Source organism: Ahaetulla prasina, chromosome 2 (assembly GCF_028640845.1).
Source record: "Ahaetulla prasina isolate Xishuangbanna chromosome 2, ASM2864084v1, whole genome shotgun sequence".
NCBI lineage: Eukaryota > Metazoa > Chordata > Lepidosauria > Squamata > Colubridae > Ahaetulla > Ahaetulla prasina.
Window position 1 is genome coordinate 280,559,709 of NC_080540.1, and position 23,156 is coordinate 280,582,864.

The 23,156-nt window shown below is 39.1% G+C and overlaps 2 protein-coding genes across 3 annotated transcripts in view; one reads left to right on the plus strand and one right to left on the minus strand.

The window, feature by feature from the left end:
• Nucleotides 1-6,545, minus strand: part of RAI14 (retinoic acid induced 14) — a 134,351-nt gene extending 127,806 nt beyond the window's left edge. Inside the window, exon 1 of one of the 2 annotated variants that reach the window (XM_058170172.1) lies at nt 6,282-6,545. The gene's annotated coding sequence lies outside the window, so the exon portion shown is untranslated. The remainder of the gene's footprint in view (nt 1-6,281) is intronic. The other variant, XM_058170173.1, reaches the window with a different exon arrangement.
• Nucleotides 6,546-6,687: 142 nt separating this feature from the next.
• Nucleotides 6,688-23,156, plus strand: part of C1QTNF3 (C1q and TNF related 3) — a 110,155-nt gene continuing 93,686 nt past the window's right edge. Inside the window, exon 1 of the mRNA XM_058170178.1 lies at nt 6,688-6,808. The gene's annotated coding sequence lies outside the window, so the exon portion shown is untranslated. The remainder of the gene's footprint in view (nt 6,809-23,156) is intronic.

Consider the following 23,156-nt stretch of genomic DNA (forward strand, 5'->3'; position numbering starts at 1 on the left):
CTGTAGAACTTGTAGGCTACTTTCTTTCAATCAGAGAAAAAGAAATATTCGAAGTATGGAAATAAAAGAATTGTCCAAGGGTTTTCTTCTACATCAGCACTCTCAAAATGAACAAAATTCTTTTGTAAAGTACACAAGCCCCACAGACATCTACTCAACAACATTATAAGGGCCTTCGCTTTGTGTAATTCAGAGAAATATGAAAATCAGTTTTATGGAAGATCAGGTATTAAACTGGAACTAGGAAACCCAGGTCAAGTCCACACGCAGTTCACATTTGACAGTGTAACTAAGCCACAATTTTCAAAATTGTGGTCTTCTGATAAAATCATAATTGGTTACATTACACACTGTGCAAAGCCAAAACCAAAGAAACCACACATTGGTTTACACGCTATCTCTTGTACAACATATCTCAAAAACTGTTGTGGGGAATAATATTAGAAGAGCCAACTATCCTGAACCTCCAGAAGGAAAAACAGGTTGTTTATCTAACGAATAAACAAAATATATCCAAATAAGATAAAGCTGCACCAACTTAAAATGGTTAGGTTTAACAGGTTCATGCGCATATTATATTTCTGTAATTTCTTTAGAGTCAATTTGCATCTGATTACAATTTTTGAATGAAGTAATGCTTGACTCACAGGACAGCAAAAGGAGAGTCATTCAAACTAACTCCTATAATTTCAGCCCCTCTCTTAAAAAGACAATATTCCTGAATATATTCATTTACAAAATCTGTATGCCATTTCAGAGACAGTATATAGGTAGTTCTCACTTAATGGTTGCTTAGTGATGTTCAAAGTTACCCCTCCCCTAAAGGTACTTATGACATGGTTCCCGACTGGTACCCCCATAGTTACATGACTGCATTTTGGATAGTTACAGAATTCCACAGTTACATAATGTAAATTACACTGCTTTTGAACAAAAATGGCCATAAGAATCAACTGGCTCACTTAATAACAGCAGTATTCGCTTCATGACTGCTGCAAAAATTGGATCAATCATGTGGCTGCCTTGATTTATGACATATGTTGGAGAACCTGGGTTTCTTTACAATGTTAAGCCAAAACTACCTTTAGTTTCCAAAACAATTAAAAATGCTTCGCCAATTACAGAGTAGCAGCAATATCAGAAAAGCTGCGTTTTATGCACAATGAATGCATTCATAGATGTAGATTTTTATAATAAAAAAAACTTAGTTTATCAGAAGGTTCAACACACATTAATATTTAGATACTCCAGCCACTTGAGGAATAATTCAATAAAATAATCGGAAAGGAAATGCAAGCTAGGGAGAAAACCTCTTCTCAAAATGAATAAAGCCTACTTTAAAGAAAAAAAACCAAGTGAGAATAAATACAATCACCAATTGTCCTTTGGTCCACTATGGATGGGTGTGTTTCAACTTCAACAGTTACCATCAGATGCTCTGTATTTTGAACAACACTCTTCCAACAAATTCCCTTTTAGCTTTGCTATCACTTTGAGCTACTGTACTTGCCAACCATGAAATGCAAAATGAAAGGATCATTGAAAGCGATGTAATTGTGTCCTCAATTAACACAGCAGCCTTCAAGAATTTGCTTTACAAAATCGTACCATCAGCACCTCCACTGACATTTAATAGCAAAGGGGAAAAACTGGAGAGAATTTATCCTGCCTCAATAGACTTGGAATCAAAGAAATTGGTTGAATTTACACATCATTCCTAGTGTGGCTTCCAGGTTTTATGAATCCAGCTGTTGTAGTTTATTCCACAAACCAAACTCTACATGTACCCAGGCTATGGGTACATCTCAATTTATGACTAGTTGCTTAGCAACCATTCAACATTCTGATGCCCCCCCCCCAAAAGGACTTAAGACTTGGTTTCAAAGTTGCAACATTGCCCTCCCAGTCATGTGACCAGATCTTGGGTGCTCAGCCTGCATTTATGCCCATTTGTAGGGCCCCATGGTTGCTATTTACAACATCGTTTAGCCAGAAACTGGTATATTTACTTCCAGTTTCTGGCAAAACCTACACATAGTGAACATTTGGTTCAGTTAATGTCAAGGTCTTAAAAACAGGTTCGGTCACCTGGTAGCCCATTAGCATCATAATTGTTAGGCTCAATTAGAATTGTAAGTCAAGGACTACCTGTATAAGGAACCACTTTATGCTTCCTTGTAAACATTTGGATCTAGGAAAGGAATGTGAAAAGTATTCTGAAAAGATATATGCATATCATACAAAACATAATTAAATAGTTATGACTCTCCCGCTCACATTGCTTCTATGTACGGTAAGAAAACAGGAACTCCCCAAGATTAGTGTCTATAGAGATTCTCAGTCATCCAGGTCATGGTCCCCAAGGTTAGAGATTACAGCTGCTCCTAAAAGTCACCAAAGTCTTAATAAAATAAGGATCCCTCTGAAAGCCTGAATCAGCACAAATCTCTCATGTAATCATTGCTGGTTTAGATAGATAGATAGATAGATAGATAGATAGATAGATAGATAGATAGATAGATAGATAGATAGATAGATAGATAGAATGAATTTTTTATTGGCCAAGTGTGATTGGACACAAAAGGAATTTGTCTTGGTGCATATGCTCTCAAGTGTACATAAAAGAAAAGATACCTTCATCAAGGTACAACATTTACAACACAAATGATGGTCATAGGGTACAATTTAATACTTAATGATACAACACTTAATGATAATTATAGGGTACAAATAAGCAATCAGGAACAATCAATATCAATATAAATCATAAGGATTACCAGCAACAAAGTTACAGTCATACAGTCATAAGTGGAAAGAGATGGGTGATGGGAACTATGAGAAGATTAATAGTAGTGCAGATTCAGTAAATAGTTTGACAGTGTTGATGGAATTATTTGTTTAGCAGAGTGATGGCCTTCGGGAAAAAACTGTTCTTGTGTCTTGTTGTTCTGGTGTGCAGTGCTCTATAGCATCATTTTGAGGGTAGGAATTGAAACAGTTTATGTCCAGGATGTGAGGGGTCTGTAAATATCAGAGAGAGAAAGCTACCTCCCCTCCACCAACAATTTGCCCAAAGCCTGCATTTCTTATTTTAAGATTTCTAATGCTCAAACCCTAGCAGAAAGATGGGGGATTCTGCTTTATTAGAATGAAAACTCTCTTTTTTTTTTTTGTTTACATTTATACCCCGCCCTTCTCCGAAGACTCAGGGCGGCTTACAGTGTATAAGGCAATAGTCTCATTCTATTTGTATATTTTTACAAAGTCAACTTATTGCCCCCCCAACAATCTGGGTCCTCATTTTACCTACCTTATAAAGGATGGAAGGCTGAGTCAACCTTGGGCCGGGCTCGAACCTGCAGTAATTGCAGGCTTTGTGTTCTTAATAACAGGCTGTTCTTAATAACAGGCCTTACCAGCCTGCGCCATTCACCAAACTCTTGTAGGCTTACGGCTATATTTTTCATTGTGGCAAATATTTCCCTAGTTTCAATAAGCAGAATCAATTAAAAACCGTCAACAGCGGCAAAAGAAACACCCTGGAAAAAAGCCTGCACAGAAGTCATTAAAATGGCAGGAATTTAGAACCTGGAGTTGATAAACCATCTGCTTAGGCTGAGCTGACCCCTTCACTGGAATGGGCTGCCCCACACATTAATCAAAGGTCTGAAGCTGCCTTGGCCCACCCTGAGATACTGAATCTTGGAGTGATCCAGTTTTGGGCACATTACAAAAAAGATGTTGAGACTTTGGGAAAAAAGTGCAGAGAAGAGCAGCTAGGATGTTTAAAGGCCTGGAGACAAAAACAGATGAAAAATGGTTATAGGAACTGGGTATGGCTACTCTAAGAGAAAAGAAAGGCTAAGAGTGTCAGTATTCCAGCATTTTTGGAGCTGCCACAAAGAAGAGGTCAAACTTATTTTCCTTATTATTATAAAAATATTTTTATTAAATTTCCAAAAAAATACACAATAGAAAAAAACACAATACACAAAAACAATATTATATATATACATATTGTTTTACATGTGTGTGTGTGTGTGTGTTTTCATACCAAAACCTGCATATATATATATATATATATATATATATATATATATATATATATATATATATATATATATATATATATATATCACACAAAGACAAACACGTCAAAATTACATTACTCATAACAGCTTTTCCTACATCAGTATCTCTTAACCTATGTAACCTCTATATAGAGATTCTACTTCTAAGTATCTCTATAAACCATCATTCTTATTTAAATCATTTTAACCTCTATTCAGAATTCAGTCTCGACAAAAATCTCTCTTAAGTTTCATGCTTACTCTCCAGCCAGGAATACCATCTATTTCATATTCGATAGTACTCAGTATCTTCCCTCTCCTTCATTTGCATCGATAATCCGTCCATTTCTGCACATTCATATATTTTTTATTATTATAAATAACAACAAACAACAACAAACTTATTTTCCGAAGCACCAGAATGCGAGACAAGAAACAATGGATGGGAACTAATCAAGGAGAAAAGCATCCTGGAATTAAGGAGAAACTTTCTAACAGTGAGGACAATCAACCAGTGGAACAGCTTTGCCTTCAGAAGTTGTGGGGGCTTCATCACTGGAGGTTTTTAAGAAGAGGTTGGACAGTCACTTGTCTGAAATGGTAGAGGGGTCTCCTGTTCGAGCAAGGGGTTGGACTAGAAGACCCTCCAAGGTTCCTCCAGCCCTGTTCTGATCCATCTGTATTTCCGTGGAAGCCCCCAAAGCTTCCTCAGGAATTACGATTCACGTGGGAAGCGGTGGAGCTGTCAAACTTTTCCAAGAGCACCCCCCCCCCGCGCATTCTCCGGGGAAGGCCGGGCGGGAGGTTAAAAAAAACCCAACATTTCAAAGGTTGGCTGGAGTCACCCGGGAGGCCTTTCTGAGGCGAGGCTCCCCTTGGTGGGTCGGGGAGCAGGGAGGTGGGAAGCAGCGGCCAGCCCCTTCCTCGCGCGACCTCCCTTCCCGCCGAGCAACTTTCCCAGCTGCCGTCCGGACTCCAAAGGTTGTTGCCTCGACTGCCACAGAACAAAAGGGCGAGAGCGCGCGCCTTTCAAGCCGAGCAGCTGGCGGGGGGGGGGGGCTCGTTCGCCCACCTAGATGTCGCCCCCTCCTGTTCAAATTGAAGGAGCCTCCCCCTCTCAACACACACACACACACACACCCGGCAAAGGGAAGAAGCTCCCTCCTGCCTGCGCGCTCCCGTTGCAGTACTCTTCTCATTGAGGACCTGTATACTGCACGAGTCAAAAAGTGGGCTGTGAAAGTATCTACAAACCCCTCGCATCCTGGACATAAACTGTTTCAACTTCTACCTTTAAAACGCCGCTATACAGCTCTGCACACCAGAACAACTAGACAGAAGGACAGTTTTTTCCCCCGGAATGCCATCACTCTGCTTAACAACTTAATTCCCACAACGCTGTCAAATAATTTACTAACACTATTACTATTCTTCTTCTCTTTCTTACTAGTATCTACCCTTTCCCACTTATTACTATAACCGTGTCGCTTGTATCTTTCAATTTATATTGTTTTTATTTGTTTCCTAGTATGATTTGATAGCTTATTAGTAATCTTGACTATCAATAAGTGTTTTATCTTTTAATTCTTGATGTATGTTATTCTCCTCATGTACACAGAGAGCATATACACCAAAGACAAATTCCTTGTGTTTCCAATCACACTTGGCCAATAAAGAATTCTATTCTATTCTATCCAACACGAAGAGTATCCCGTTCGCTCGGGTTTGTTTTTTTTCTTTTCCCCTACGAACTCTGCGCCTACTGATACGCGCTGGACCTCAATCGCCACCGTTGCTTTCCAGGATACAGGGGATAATGGAAGTTGTAGTCCAAGCTAGAGCAAAGAGCATCTCCCCATCTCATATATTCCGGTTCAAAGCCAATGTCTGGAACCGGCCGCGACTAACTGCACGAATGCACCGGCTCGGGCATATTCTTTTTTTTCTGCCCCTCCGGTTCCAGCCACCTTCAGTCTTTCTCGAGGACTTGCGAGACAATGCAGCCATTCATAGCCTCGCTCGCTCTTTCTCGGGCCGTCAAGGTTCCTCCACACACACCCCGCTTCCTCTCCCAAATAGATTCCCAACTACAAAAGGGGAAGGGGGGGAGCAAAAAGCGAGGAAAGCGGGCGGGGAAGGACGAAGACTTGTGAAAATCCTCAAGCCGGGGAGAGGAAGCTCGTCCCAAAAGTTCTGGCAAACGCTACTCACCCCATAGAAAGATTTGCTGCACCCTGTTGCTAGTTGATGCCGGTTCCGGCTGCAGAGCCTCGAGCTGCCGAGCGGCGCTTTCGGAGAAAAGGAGGCGGATTTGTCGCTTGCAAAATGTAGGAACCGCGTTGCTTCTTCCTCCCCCTCGGCGCTCGCTTCTGCTACGGGGCGGCTGCTGCTACTCCTCGCTCGTTCGTTCGTTTGCTCGCTTGCAAGCTGGTTGCTTGTTCTTCGCTCCGAGCCACACGCGCGCGCCCATATGCTGAGCCGCGAAAATTTACTTCTCGGCGTTCTAAATGCCCCGGAGTGGGCGGGGGGATGACGTCACGGCGGAACCACGTGACGCGGCGAAAGGCGCCGCCACCGCGGCTCCGCCTGGAGGGGGAGGGGGGGACCCGCGTGGCGCCGGGTCTGGGGCGCTTGGCTCACAGGCTGGAGGTCGGATGGCGTGCTTAGCGCGGTTCTCTCAATCTCCACCTTCCCCCCACCGCCGCTTCGTCGAGCCTTGATGAACTTCGTGGATTGAGGTGGGCGGGCGTCGGGATGGGACTCCGGTGGCGATGGCGGCACCCCTAGGTCTTGGGAATCCGTTTCTACTGGTGGGGAGAAGCCCCTCAAAGCCACGTTCCTCTGCTTTGGACCTCAGCCGATAAAAACGCCCAGGAGCTCCTGGGTTGGTGCCTCCTGTAAGGCTAGCGAAGCAGGTCGTCACGCACCGAAGTCGCCTGAAATGCTTGTGTGTCCAATCACACTTGGCCAATAAAGGCTTCTGTTATGTTCTATTCCGTTCTATTCCATCACAATAATCCAATACATTGTATTGCAGTGGTGAAATCCAATTTTTTTTACTACCGTTTCTGTGTGCGTGGCAGGGAAGGATACTGCAAAATCCCCATTCCCATCCCACTCCAGGGGAAGAATACTGCAAAATCCCCATTCCCTCCCCACTCCTGGGGGAAGGATATTGCAAAATTTCCAGTCCCACCCCACTCCGGGGCAAGCCGGAGGTAGTATTTGCTGGTTCTCCAAACTGCTCAAAATTTTCGCTACCGGTTCTCCAGAACCTGCTGGATTTCACCCCTGTTGTATTCTATCCTATTCTATCCCATATTTCTATTCTAATTCTAATTCCTATTCTATTCTATTATGATTCCGATTATCCTGTTCTATTATATTCTGCTTTCTATTCTATATTTTATTCTATTCTATTCTATTCAATTCCAAATTTCATTCCATTCTATTCTATCTATTCTCCTCCTACTTATGACTACCTTTGTTGCTTGTATCCTTAAGATTTATATTGATATTATTTCCTAGTATGATTTGGTTGCTTATTTGTACCCTATGACTATCATTAAGTGTTGTACCTTATGATTCTTGACAAATGTATCTTGTATTTTTATGTAAACTGAGAGCATATGCACCAAAGACAAATTCCTGTGTTTCCAACCACACTTGGACAATAAAGAATTCTACTCTACTCTACTCTACCCTACCCTATTCTATTCTATTGCCTAATCTGATGCTGTTCAGATGATTGATTGATCATGTGTCATTAAATCATTTTCAACTCCTACTGATCATACAGATTTTTTTCCAAGACGATTCCTAACCCTATCCCTAACATGTCCCATAACAGTACACCTGTCATCATTATAACTCGGGCCATCCACCATGATGCTGGTTATATTCTCTTTCCTTCCACCTTTCCCAACATTGGACTCTTCTCCAGACAGCTGGGTCCTTAGATGATGTGTCTGAACTAGGATCATCTGAACTTGGTCGATTTGTTCAGTGATTAGTTTGTTTGTTTTCTTGGATCTCCTGGGCATTCTCAGGAGTCTCTTCCAACATCAATGATCAAAAACATCAATACTTTTTCTATCCTGTTTCTTTAAACTCCAACTTTTGCTTCTAGAAAGTGTCATGGGGAATATCATAGCTTGCAGATTCTGATCTTTGTGGGGTTAGGGTTCATGGCATTTGAATATCTTCTCCAAAACCTTCATGGCTCTAGAATAGAATAGAATAGAATAGAATTCTTTATTGGCCAAGTGTGATTGGACACACAAGGAATTTGTCTTGGTGCATATGCTCTCAATGTACATAAAAGAAAAGATACATTCATCAAGAATTCTAAGGTACAACACTTAATGATAGTCATAGGGTACAAATAAGCAATCAGGAAACAATATCAATATAAATCGTAAGGATACAAGCAACAGAGTTACAGTCAAACAGTCATAAGTGGGAGGAGATGGGTGATGGGAACGATGAGATTAATAGTAGTGCAGATTTAGTAATAGTTTGACAGTGTTGAGGGAATTATTTGTTTAGTAGAGTGATGGCATTCGGGGAAAAACTGTTCTTGTGTCTAGTTGTTCTGGTGTGCACTGGTCTATACGTCATTTTGAGGATAGGAGTTGAAACAGTTTATGTCCAGGATGCGAGGGGTCTGTAAATATTTTCACAGCCCTCTTTTTGACTTGTGCAGTATACAGGTCCTCAATGGAAGACAGGTTGGTAGCAATTGTTTTTTCTGCCGTTCTAATTATCCTCTGAAGTCTGTGTCAGTCTTGTTGGGTTGCAGAACCAAACCAGACAGTTACAGAGGTGCAGATGACAGACTCAATAATTCCTCTGTATTACCTCTACCAAGTGTTATCTGTAAAGTATTTATTGATTGCTTGTTACTTTGTTGTTGAGGTTTGATCCTTATTATCATTTCTAAGACTACTTATTTTTCCTGTTAGGTGCATTGGAATTAATTTTCAATTAGACTTCTCCCCTTATTGATAGATTTCAATTTGGAAAGTGGCATGAGACAATTAATTCAGGATGCCATAAGGTGCTGCACCAGAACTCTGGATTTCCAAATTCAAGTCCATGCTCAGTTGTCAAAGCTACCCAGATAAGTTTAGGTCAAACACATCTTAGTTCTACTTACCTCATAGGATTGTTGTGAGGATAATATTGAATAGGGTACCTCTATGCACTCCTGCTTTGAAGGAAAGCTGGGACTGAAACTAATGAATGATTAAATCAGAATAATAAATAGCTGCAAATAAATTACAAAGCTTCTTATGGTAGTACTTCCCATTTAAATCAGTAGGGATTAATTCTAAGTAAACATACATAAGACGAGGCTGCAGAAATAACAAAAGCGGCTGAGGCAGTAATAAACATTGAAATAAGAGTTCTTTGGAATTGTTTGGAACGACACAAGTGCTGATTCATCTGCAAAATTTGTATTTTAAATCTGATTTATATGTTAGCTGGGAATTACAGAGAGTTGCAGAAGACTGATGGATTAAGATCAGTGTGCCCATAAAGGAAAATATTTGTAGCTCAGGGTTGAAATGAGGGATGGGTGGGTCTTTGGTGTTCTCTGAGTTTGATTGTTTTCTTGCAGAGCACTAATAGTGTTTCCTAGTTTGGATAATGAAATGTCTGCAAGAAAACAGCCAAGCTCAGAGTGCAGCATGGACCCATCAGATCAGTACTTTCAAACTTGGCTTGGTTAAGATTTCAACTCTCAGAGTCCCTCAGTCAACATGTATTTAGATTAACATGCTTGTGGGGTAGTCCTATTTGGCTGGACTCACACATTGTCCAAAGCTTCTTGTGAATTGCTGGTATATTCACAGTTCAAACTCAAAAAAAGCTCAAGAACATTTCTCTGAGCAGCCTTTGTGATTCCGGCCTATTTCTTTTTCAAAAAGGGTAGTCATTGTTGGCTCTGTGTAAAATTTGTTTGCAGATTTGTGGTGTTGGTATCTTTGCATTCATGTATGTTTTTATAATGCTGCTACAACTGGTCATTGGCTGAAAAATGCAGCTTATAAGCATTTGAATAGATATTTTATAAGTATTGGACTGCATGGCCCAAATCTCTCTGAAATCAGTGTATGGAATTAGTCAGGATAAACCATACGGAATTGTTTTTAGAAATTTTAGGATTAATATTTCATCACATTGCCCTACATACAGTAGCTTCTACATTATTATATCCAGCCATTAAATTAAAAAGTTTCATATATGCTAATGGTATTCATTTTGCTATAGATGGAAAAGACTGAACCCTGCCATTCCGGATAAAGTAGTATTTTTCTATTTCATTCTAGAGCAAGTGACATTTTCTCAAGTAGTTCAAGCCACTAAATCTTCTTAAACCATTGTTTGCAAGTGAAAAGATTTCCCAAATACTTAGTAAAATGAAATCTATAATTTCTTTTTTAACCCAGTTCTTGTACAAAGAAGATCATAAAGAGGCTGACTATTACAGGCCGATACATAAGCTAGAAGAGATTAACATGATTCTGCTTTTACTTGATTGGAAAAAATGACTGATTTGATTTTTCTCCTCTTTTATTTTTCTCTCATGGGAGATTCCTAAGGTTGGTTCACACTCTGTGCTGAACCATCAATTAGTCAGCCACATCTTAGCTAATTTTTCTTCTTAGCAGGCAATTAAGAGACCAGATGGGTATTTGCAAGGCTTAATAGAGCTATCCCCCAACACCTGCTAAACATTTGGTCTCTCCCAATCTGATGACCTCATAGGCAAGCTTTCTGTAGCCTTCAGAGACCACACTGAAGAAGAAAGGGTGGGGCCCACAGCAAGAAAGTTGCCCATTACTTTATCTCAACAGTAGCTGTTGAGATAGATAGCTGTCTACTCTGTTCCTTCAAGACAGAAATTCAAACCTATTGTGGAAAATCAGAGGCAAATGGAAGAATGAAATTTAAGTGGAAACTTTTTCATGTAGGAAACAAAAATCAAATGCTCAGATAGTTGAATGGTCGACTTAGTAATAGCAATAGTACTTATATATGGTCTCACAGTGCTTTACAGCCATCTCTAAGCCGTTTACAGAGTTAGCATATTGGCCCCAATAATCTGGGTCCTCATTTTACTGACCTGGGAAGAATGGAAGGCTAATCTTTTTTATTAAATAAAGTTTTTATTTTTATTTTTTGAAGACATACAAACATAAAAGCACCATCCATTCAAATTCCAAATACAATGTGTCAGGGTGTGTGCATTACATTTTGTGCAAACAAGAATTACCTATCATTAATTAATTTGTTTGTTCCTCCATTTTATCATCAAATTGTAATCGAATATTTTAATTAATCAACCTCTAATAATCCTTCTAGAACAATATTTTGTCTTATTACCCTGTTTTGTCCATCATTTTAAAAGAGTTATATTTTGATAATTTTAACATGTTAAAGATTACACATTTCTTTTTCATAATTTCCCTTCTAACCATTGATAAAATAAGTCCCATACTTTATAAGCTAAGCCAATCTTAAGCCAGTGAGAATCGAACTGCTGGCAGTTGGCAGAATTAGCCTGCAGTACTGCATTCTAATCATTGTACTACGACAGCTCTTCAATACAAATAGACCTCAAGTTACAACAATTCGACTGTTCAAAGTTACAACGGCACTGAAAATGTGACAATTTTTCACACTTGCCACTATTGCAGAATCCCTGTGGTCACATAATCAAAATTCAGACATTTGGCAGCTGATTCATATTTATGACGATCACAATGTCCAGGGGTCATATGATCACCTTTGTGCCCTTCTGACAAGCAAAGTCAATGGGGAAGCTAGATTCACATAACAACCATGTTACTAATTTAACAACTGCAGTGATTTGCTTAACAACTGGCAAGAAAGGGCATCAAATTGGGCAAAATTCACTTACCAAATGTCTCAGGAACATAAATTTTGGGGCTCAATTGTAGTCGTAAGTCGAGGACTATCTGTAATTCTTGTAAAAGAGGGTTTGAAATAGTGACTGCTGACTCTATACGTATCAACAGTGTGATGTAGTTGCAAAGGTTGGCAAATGCTACCTAAACAATAATGGAAAGTATTTTGCCATGGTCAGAACCTCTCCTGAATACTGTGTCTAGGTCTGGATACCATACTTCAATAATAGAATAGAATAGAATAGAATTTTTTTATTGGCCAAGTGTGATTGGACACACAAGGAATTTGTCTTGGTTCATACGTTCTCAGTGTACATAAAAGAAAAGATATCTTCATCAAAGTACAACATTTACAACACTTAATGATAGTCATAGGGTACAAATAAGCAATCAGGAAACAATATCAGTATAAATCGTAAGGATACAAGCAACAAAGTTACAGTCATAAGTGGAAGGAGATTGTTGTGTCTTGCCCGCTCTCACCGCAGCCGGGGTCTTCTTATCTGCTTCCGAATGCTGAGGAATGCCCTAGTATGCCTCCCGGCCCCAGCCCTGGCTCCATGCCCAGACAGGCTGAAGAGGAAGAAATACCTCCAGCCCCCAGCTCTGGCTCCATGCCCAGGCAAACGGAGCAACTAGACCCCTCCCCCTCCTCCACAGCATGTGAGCCTGAGGGAGGTCTATTACCAACAGCTGCCGACTGGAGTGACCCTCGCATCAGAAGACTTGATAGGCGGAGGCAACAGAAGGAAGGGAGGGGCAGGCCTGGATAAGTGCTGAGTCATGGAGCCACACCCCATGGCCTATATAAAGGATCTGCTTTCTGGCATTCTCTGAGTCAGGCAAAGTCTAAACATATCTTGCTGAAGTCACTTTCTGGTCTCCTGCCTGCCCTAAGGACTTTGCTAGGACTTTGGCAGAGCTGCAGAGGCACACCTGATTCGGATTTCCCTGACCCGGCTGTCAGCGGAGGAGTGGGACACGACAGATGGGAACGATGAGAACATTAATAGTAGTGCAGATTTAGTAAATAGTTGGACAGTGTTGAGGGAATTATTTGTTTAGCAGTGTGATGGTGTTCAGGAAAAACTATTCTTGTGTGTAGTTGTTCTGGTGTGCAGAGCTCTATAGCGTCGTTTTGAGGGTAGGAGTTGAAACAGTTCATGTCCAAGATGTGAGGGGTCTGCAAATATTTTCACAGCCCTTTTTTTGACTCAGTGCAGTATTCAGGTCCTCAATGGAAGGCAGGTTGGTAGCCATTGTTTTTTCTGCAGTTCTAATAAGGATTCACTGAAATAGGAATGGTTTCAGAGAAGGGTAGCAAAGATAACCAAGGGACCAAAAACAAAGGCCTATAAAAGGCTGAAAGAGGGGAATGAGAAAGGCAACTGAGGAGGCATGCAGTCGTTGCTTTTCAGATATCTGAACAAATGCCATATACAATCTCTTATTCTAGGGCAGGGGTGTCAAACTGGATTTCTTCGAGGGCCGGATCAGCATTGTAGTTCTCCATAGGTTGGCGGGGGGGACAGGGACAGGGAGTGGTGGGGAATGGAACAGATGCCTCCTGCAGTACCCTGCCAGCCAAAATGGGGGGTGCAGAGGCTCCACGCGGCCCCTGCGTGGCCCATTTTTTGCCTCCATGGCCTCCTGCAGCACTCTGCCTATCGTTTTTCTCCAGCAGGGTGTTGCTGGAGGCCGGGAAGGCCGAAAACGGGCCGTCAGAGGTACCACAGGCTAGTCTTTATATTTCCGGATGTAGGCCACGGGCTTCAGTTTGACATCCCTGTTATAGGATATAAAACACTGGGATTTTGAACTTCTGTTCCCAGATCCACCAGAAATGTTTCACACTAGAATGCATACGTGTAAAACAACCTTCTCTCAACCTGCTTCCTTCCAGACATGTTGGACCACTTCCCATAATCCCAATCCACTATGGCCAACACCTCTGGAGGTCATCAGATCAGGAAAAATTGGCCCATACATATTGCATCTTCTTCCTCATTTCAGAAAGGACAGCATGCCTTCCTTTATTCTTTGTTTACTTGGAAGCCCTAAGCTTGTCAACACTGCTCCATGAGCCTTGATCCCTCTCCATTTATGTCTCTAGTCTGCTTTCAGCCTAATCAGAGGAAGTGAGAACTTCCTCCAGACAGACAGCCATGTGTCAATTAGAAAAACCACACCACATTCCACAACTACAACCACCCTGTGGTACAAGGGGAAATGCATCGACCTACACATACAGTTTCAGTATTGCACAGCAACTTTTTTTTAAGATCACAGGAATATTGTCTGCTAATTGTAGTCTGCCATTTTATGGCTGATGGGTGTGGGGTGTTCCTTTAAATAAAATCAACTCATTTAATTTTTATTCTGATGCCTCAGCAGTATTAATGCCCCCATTATATTTTTTTTCTATCCACTAACTCATACAAGATCAGTCCAGCCAAGAAACAAATTAACAGGGTGGGGCTGATGTAATATTAAACAGTCATTAAGCAGCAGATGCTAGAAAATATTGGCAGAAAGAACTACTGTGTATGGCATATATCTTGTCCCACAGTTCCTAACTTAACTGTTGCCTTTATATGGAGATAACATTAGAACAAGGGGGAAAGTCATCAGTGAAGTTATGTACATGAAATCTCATACCAATCTGTGACTACCATTTTTTGCCCACAGTTTAAGACTAACATCTTCACTTATCTGCTGTGAGAACAAAGATAACTAGCAAGAAGAAGACCAATTATGAATCTTTCAGATCTTACCTGGCATTATTTCTATTCTGATCATGGTCAGTGGGATCAAGTTCAATGGCCTTGCTGTGGCTTTAACTAATTGTAAATGTCCAATAAATGGTTGCCTCCTTATCCTGTTCCAAAACTCTTCTGTTAGTTTGCATTTAATGCTCTAGCTTTTTAGTCTAGTCCGCACATGTCTAGCATCAATTGTCCAGGTCATTGTAATGTCTGCAACCATCCACACTGCTATTGTTCAGATACCTCAGCAGATTTTCCCATCAGTAACTGCTATGTTGAGTCTGAGTATCATGAGTAATTGTATCTAATATTCTTGTCTATTATTGGCTTCTTTTTCCAAGCAACAGTGACCCTTACCTTCACTTTATGTGTTTAAAATATTCAAGCTTTAATTTTGCGGTTAAAAGTTCTGGTGACTATCTGGTTTTACTTCTCCAGGTTTGAGACCTGAGCAATGTACAACCGGGTGAGCTCCCGTTCCTTGTCCCAGCTCCTGCCCACATAGCAATAGCAATAGCACTTAGACTTATATACTGCTTCACAGTGCTTTACAGTCACCTCTAAGCGGTTTACAGAGTCAGCATATTGGTCCCAACAATTTGGGTCCTCATTTTACCCATCTTGGAAGGCTGGAAGGCTGAGTCAACCTTGAGCCTGGTGAGATTTGAACTGCCAAATTGCAGGCAGCCGGCAGTCAACAGAAGTAGCCTGCAGTACTTCACTCTAATCACTGTGCCACCATGGCTCATTTTGAACCTAGCAGTTCAAAAGCATGCAAATGCAAGTAAATTAACAGGTACCACTTTGGTGGGAAAGTAACAGCATCTTTATGTTTTGGTGTATAGCCATGCTGGTCACATCACAGAAAATGCTGGGTCCCTTGGTCAAGAAATAGAGATGAGCACCACGCCCTAGAGTCAGACATGATTTGGCAGGGAAACCTTACATTAGTATTAAACTATATTTATTCTTCTGGTGATCCAAAATAGTTTCAGCAAATTTATCCAGCAGCACAATTAAAAGGCATCAGTTTTGCTTAATTCAGACTTTCTGATGGTCTAATTTTCTCAATCAGATAACTGGGAAAACCATGACTTGACAATATATGTATTTGTTGTCAGTCATCTAAGTTTTTTTTTCAGCCAATTAAATTCTATCATCCTCTGATGATTAACTCTGAGTGGAGCCTGATCTGAAGAAATCCCAAGATTCTCAATAAGGTCCAGCCTCAATTGAAAGGTATAAATTCTAGGCATCATCTAGCTAATAATCTGGAACTGAACATACACAAAACTATAGAAATGGTGGTAGACTTTAGGAGAAACCCTCCCATACTACCATCGCCTACAATACTAGACAACACAGTATCAATAATAGAGATCTTCAAATTTCTAGGTTCTACCATATCTCACAACCTAAAATGGACACCCAACATCAAAAATGTCATCAAAAAAGCACAACAAAGAATGTTCTTTCTGCGCCAACTCAGAAAGCTCAAACTGCCCAAAGAGCTGCTGATACAGTTCTACAAAGGAATTATTGGGTCTGTCATCTGCACCTCTATAACTGTCTGGTTTGGTTCTGCAACCCAACAAGACAGACACAGACTTCAGAGGGTAATTAAAACTGCAGAAAAACAATTGCTACCAACCTGCCTTCCATTGAGGACCTGTATACTGCATGAGTCAAAAAGAGGGCTGTGAAAATATTTACAGACCCCTTGCATCCTGGACATAAACTGTTTCAACGCCTACCTTTAAAACAATGCTATAAGCGCACTGCACACCAGAACAACTAGACACAAGAACAGTTTTTTCCCGAACTCCATCACTCTGCTAAACAAATAATTCCCTCAACATTGTCAAACTAGTTACTAAGTCTGCATTACTATTAATCTTCTCATTGTTCCCATCACCCATCTCCTTCCATTTATGATTGTATGACTGTAACCTTGTTGCTGATATCTTTAAATTTATATTGACTGTTTCCCTATGACTATCATTAAGTGTTGTACCTTATGACTCTTGACAAATGTATCTTTTCTTTTATGTACTCCGAGACCATATGCACCAAGACAAATTCCTTGTGTGTCCAACCATACTTATTTATTTATTTATTTTATTAATCGAACTTATATACCGCACCATCTCCCGTAGGACTCAGGGCGGTTCACAGGCATATTAAAACAGTACAATAAATAAACATTAAAACCCAATTAAAACTAGATAATATCATGGCCTGATCACTAAAAAATAAAAAACCTATAAAAACCCCATTAAGATATGCTAAAACCTTTTATCTTAGGCTAGTCCTGCACGCTGAAACAATAAGCTGCCTCTTGAATGGGAGTTCAGCTATGCTCTCCTAAAAGCGTGATTCTTCTTGATTCCATTTCCTTGATAATGCTAGATAGATAGATTACCTGCAAATTCAAAACTTCAGAAAGGGGGTGAAAGGCATTCAGGCATTTCCCAATATTCGGGATTGTGTTAAATAGTTGGGATTGTATCAAAAGCACAGGCTTGTTGTGCTTTTATATCTTCCTTTCTTCCAAAAACTCAAAAGCAAGAGTACTTCACAATAAAAAGACAACAGCTTATTTCTGCCTAAAGAACCACGTCAGCCTATTTGTGTTAAATAGTTGGGATTGTATCAAAAGCACAGGCTTGTTGTGCTTTTATATCTTCCTTTCTTCCAAAAACTCAAAAGTAGCACCCCTTCTTCCATTGTTCTCCACAATAAAAAGACAACAGCTTATTTCTGCCTAAAGAACCACGTCAGCCTATTTGTGTTAAAGTAACAATTAAAGAGGACATTTAAAGAAAATGGGTATTATTTTTAACCAATGGTATATTTGAACATAACAAACGTTAAGGTGGTTCAAAGAATTGCCAGTGAATCCCCTTTGAAAAAAACAATGCAATTCAAGAATTCTTTTGTGTTGCTTTCTGGACATTCTGTACAAATGCGGGATAATTATTTTTAACCAATGGTATATTTGAACATAACAAACGTTAAGGTGGTTCAAAGAATTGCCAGTGAATCCCCTTTGAAAAAAACAATGCAATTCAAGAATTCTTTTGTGTTGCTTTCTGGACATTCTGTACAAATGCGGGATAATTATTTTTAACCAATGGTATATTTGAACATAACAAACGTTAAGGTGGTTCAAAGAATTGCCAGTGAATCCCCTTTGAAAAAACAATGCAATTCAAGAATTCTTTTGTGTTGCTTTCTGGACATTCTGTACAAATGCGGATAATTATTTTTAACCAATGGTATATTTGAACATAACAAACGTTAAGGTGGTTCAAAGAATTGCCAGTGAATCCCCTTTGAAAAAACAATGCAATTCAAGAATTCTTTTGTGTTGCTTTCTGGACATTCTGTACAAATGCGGATAATTATTTTTAACCAATGGTATATTTGAACATAACAAACGTTAAGGTGGTTCAAAGAATTGCCAGTGAATCCCCTTTGAAAAAACAATGCAATTCAAGAATTCTTTTGTGTTGCTTTCTGGACATTCTGTACAAATGCGGATAATTATTTTTAACCAATGGTATATTTGAACATAACAAACGTTAAGGTGGTTCAAAGAATTGCCAGTGAATCCCCTTTGAAAAAACAATGCAATTCAAGAATTCTTTTGTGTTGCTTTCTGGACATTCTGTACAAATGCGGATAATTATTTTTAACCAATGGTATATTTGAACATAACAAACGTTAAGGTGGTTCAAAGAATTGCCAGTGAATCCCCTTTGAAAAAACAATGCAATTCAAGAATTCTTTTGTGTTGCTTTCTGGACATTCTGTACAAATGCGGATAATTATTTTTAACCAATGGTATATTTGAACATAACAAACGTTAAGGTGGTTCAAAGAATTGCCAGTGAATCCCCTTTGAAAAAAACAATGCAATTCAAGAATTCTTTTGTGTTGCTTTCTGGACATTCTGTACAAATGCGGATAATTATTTTTAACCAATGGTATATTTGAACATAACAAACGTTAAGGTGGTTCAAAGAATTGCCAGTGAATCCCCTTTGAAAAAAACAATGCAATTCAAGAATTCTTTTGTGTTGCTTTCTGGACATTCTGTACAAATGCGGGATAATTATTTTTAACCAATGGTATATTTGAACATAACAAACGTTAAGGTGGTTCAAAGAATTGCCAGTGAATCCCCTTTGAAAAAAACAATGCAATTCAAGAATTCTTTTGTGTTGCTTTCTGGACATTCTGTACAAATGCGGGATAATTATTTTTTTTTCTTTTTTAATGAGTAGGGCCCGTTGCCAGCCTCATTTGCCTTCTTGCTCTTCTAGGTTATAAGCCTTAATTAAGCTTTTTGACTGAAATTTTTGGCATGGTAGCATCTTTACAACGGTGTCCTCAGAACAGTGGCACAGACAAATATCTCACTGAAGTCAGTATGAATAAACAATACGCTTAACACTGTCATGTCCTCTTGCTGATTCATCCACGGTCATTTGGCTTTGCCATTGTTTTAAAAACATTTTTGAGTGTTATAACATGATATTTATAGTAAAAATTGTATACCTAAAGCAGAAAAGAACACAGGGAAAAGCAAAGCAAAGAAAAACTATGAGGGGGGACAAAACAATTGTGTCAATGTTAGTTTATTTTAAATTCACTCAATTTGCTCAAATTAAACTTGGATCATATGGAATGTTATTTTCAGATTTTGCCTCACTTAAAACGAGCTAAAAGACTGAGAGATGACAATTTTAATTTAGCCAAAGTTTGGTAATTACACATTTTTACAAGAATATTTTGTCACCTTTTCCACAATGGTTTAAAAACAACACTCTACAGATAGTCCCTGATTAACAACAGTAATTAAAACCACAATTTCATCACTAAGCTATATAAACTGAAACATCACATGTCCATGCCGCTTAGCAACAGAAATTCCCTCACTTCCTGTTGTTAAGTGAATCCCGCCATCATTAAAGTGACCTCATAGTTGCTATTTGTGACCTCCTGCCAGCTTTTCCATTGACTTTGATTGTCAGAAGCAATCAAATGACCGTGGGGATACCATGACAGCTAGAATTTCAAAAACCAGTCATAATTCTCATTCATTCAGAGTTGTCATAAGTTCAAACAGTCATTGAACAAGTGAATGATAAGCGACGACTACTTGTATATCCAAAGTTTTCAGTTGGACAAATTCCTGTTTGGGGAATATGACTTAACAACAAGTTAATATGTTTAAATCTTACGTTCCTCTCACAAATTTGGTGGACTATTATAATAGTATCCCATCAAAATGGAAGTACCAATGGACATGACCAAAACACTATGATGGCGCAGTGGTTAGAATGTAGTATTGCAGACTAATTCTGTGGATTGCCAGCAGTTTGACAGTTCGAGTCTCACCGGCTTAAGGTTGACTTAGCTTCCCATCTTTTTGAGGTCAGTAAAATGACCCAGATTGTTGGGGACAGTAAACCACTTAGAGAGGGCTGTATGTCAACTCGCAAAGCTTCCCTGGCCTGCTCTCAAGTTGCCATAGGGAAGGGGTATGGGAAAATGAACTCTGCAGCTGCGGCAAGGCAGCGCGTCAGTCAAAACAAAAGCAAATTTCAGCCATATTTCTGTCAAGGCCATCTCCCCGGTTACCCACAGTGGCCAGAGGGGAGTGATCTTTTACAGCCCACGAAATTGCTTCGTTGGTGACTGATGACACACCTTGTGGGGAGAGGGGAAACAGGTCACAGCTGGAATGTAAATTACATGGCCTCAGAGTTGGCTTCATATGGAACGTACTGACATGAAGCTCCTAATAAATAACCAGATTTCTTTTGAAGCTTGGCTCGAGGCTCATGATTTAATTAGGGCATCAGTCGGAACCCTGATACTTTAAAGCACTATGAAGTGGTATATAAGTCTTAAGTGCTATTGCTATTTGAGGTGGGATTTGTTCGAATGTGGTACATCTCCAACACAAAAGTAAATAACCCACCTTCCTTAAACATTTACTATGCAGTCCAGTAACCTGAAAACTAATCTGATGTTTAAGTCATAGGGGACATTGCTGGATATTGTGTCCAATTATCCCACTGATTTTATATTATAGGATATTCCAAAGCAAGCTATATAGTGAAAGAAAACTAAAAACTTCCGGGTGGCGCCACCTTTCTCGCTGGGTGCTAATTTATGGCACTCCGCACTGAATATGGTAAAAGCTGGTGAAAACAGCAACGAACAGCTGTTCCCGGCTTCAATTTCCCTCTCTGGTTGAAAGAGAGAGAAAGAGCAAGGGGGGGGGGATAGTGGTAGATTCCCCTAGGGGCTTTGTTTTTGTTATGCAAAGTCCCAAAAGGTCGAATCCCTTTGAATCCTCCCTTAATCTCCAGTATTCACTGCACTTCTGCAAAAGCAGGAAAAGAGGAAGGTGTCCACTTCTGCTAACAACTGATTTCTTTTTGTGGATTTCTAAAAGCAGACGGAAGAAGCATGAGTGAACAATTATTGGTTTGCAAGTATTTTTGATTTCCTGACTTCCACCTTTTTTAAAAAAGAGAAATCTTTTTTTCCCCCTTCTTTTAATTGTTTAAAATGGCGTTTGAGAGCAACTGAAGGCAGAGCGATACATCAAAGGGAGCCTTGCTGCGGAATCGAAACTGAATGGAGATTTTATCTTATTGTGTTGGACTGTGGATTGTTGGATTATATTACATTGTTTAAGTATTTCACAAGGGGATTCTCAGCAGAAACTTTGTCATGAAGGTTCTTTCAGAAGAATGGATTCGTGACTTTATACAGGATTACACAGAAAGTATGTATTTAATTATTCAAAAATACGAATTGATAAAAAATGGGGACGTTTTGGATGAGAGCTTGGTGGAAATTAACCAGTGCAGCCACTTGGAAAATAGAATGGAGGAGATACAAACAAAAGTGGATAAATATGAAGATATGATCGTGAATAAACAAGTTGATATAAAGAAGTTTTCTTTAAATAGTTTGGATGAAATGCCTGAATTTGTGCTACAGGAGGCTGTCTCCCGAATCGAAAAAACTCACAGGGTTAATGTTTTCCAAGAGTTCTCTTTTTGGACTGATGGAATATACGGCAGTAATTTGTGGATTCTTGGACATAAGGAACTACTAGGAAATATTTTGACTGACTTTTCAAAAGGAGTAATGAAGGAAAGACAGAGATTAATGCATCAAAAAAAATGGCAAGAGACAAAAGTATTATCCTTGAAACAAGGTTTTTTTTAAATATTAACAGACAAAAATATTAGTGTCCCGGAAAGACAATTTCTGAGGAAGATCTGGAAGAAATGGGTTGATTATATGTTTTATATCTATCATAAAAGACTAGATATTTGGATCTATACTGGATTTTGACGAGGAAGGACTAAAGTTGAATAGATATTGTAATTTTCTGTATTGAAATTTTATAATGTATTGCACTGAATTTTAAATAGAATATTCTCAAAAGATCTTATGTAAGAAAGACCTGGGGGGAAAATTATATGGTTATAGAAGCTATAAGGGAGATATTTTTTGAATTGGATTGGATTTTTATGCTTTAGCTGGTTTTAAATACTTTAGGATTAATTTGTTCTATTGATTTATATATTTTATTACTGTTAATTGTTAATTTATTTTTACTTTTTATTTTTAATTTTAGAAGGATTTTGGTTATGTTAGGAGGAAGTCAGAGCTAGAGAGGGAAAATTGGTATAATAGTTTTGGGGAAAAATTTTCTTAGCATATGTTTGTTTTATTTTTAACTATACCTTGTGTTTGTTCTGGGAAGTCAGGGGAGGGGAGGTATTAGTGAAGGGAGGGGTTGGGGAAAGGGGGAAAAAAATTTGTGTAAAACTTTTTGAATTAAAAAAAAAACTAAATTGTAAAACTAAAAGAAAATACAATCAGGAAAAAAGGAAAGAAAAAAAAGGAGGATAATACATTATGATATCTAATTATCTGTTCCATTTTTTTGTACATCATTCAAACCCGGTTCTTATTTATTTTTAAATGGTTGAGAATATTGAATTGTACATTTTTCCTCTGTAAAAACCTGCTCCAATACATTCAAAGCCACAGAGGTGGCTAAAGCATCCTGACCAAATGCAGAGCATGCTTTTGAATTTTATCTACAGTTTAGTGTGGTTAACGAACTCCATGAAATGGTCGCTTTATTCAAATTTGTGCTGTTCAAAGCAATATTTCTATGGGGAATAGAGTAATTGGTTCCATCTCAGTGGGAATAGACAATTAAAAATTTGAAATGTAATTTTATATATTTGTGTGTAAAAGAGAGTAAATTCCTATCCAAAGCATATCTGCTATTTCCTATATTTTGCTGTAGTTCTTCAAAATGAACTTCTCCTTTTTGG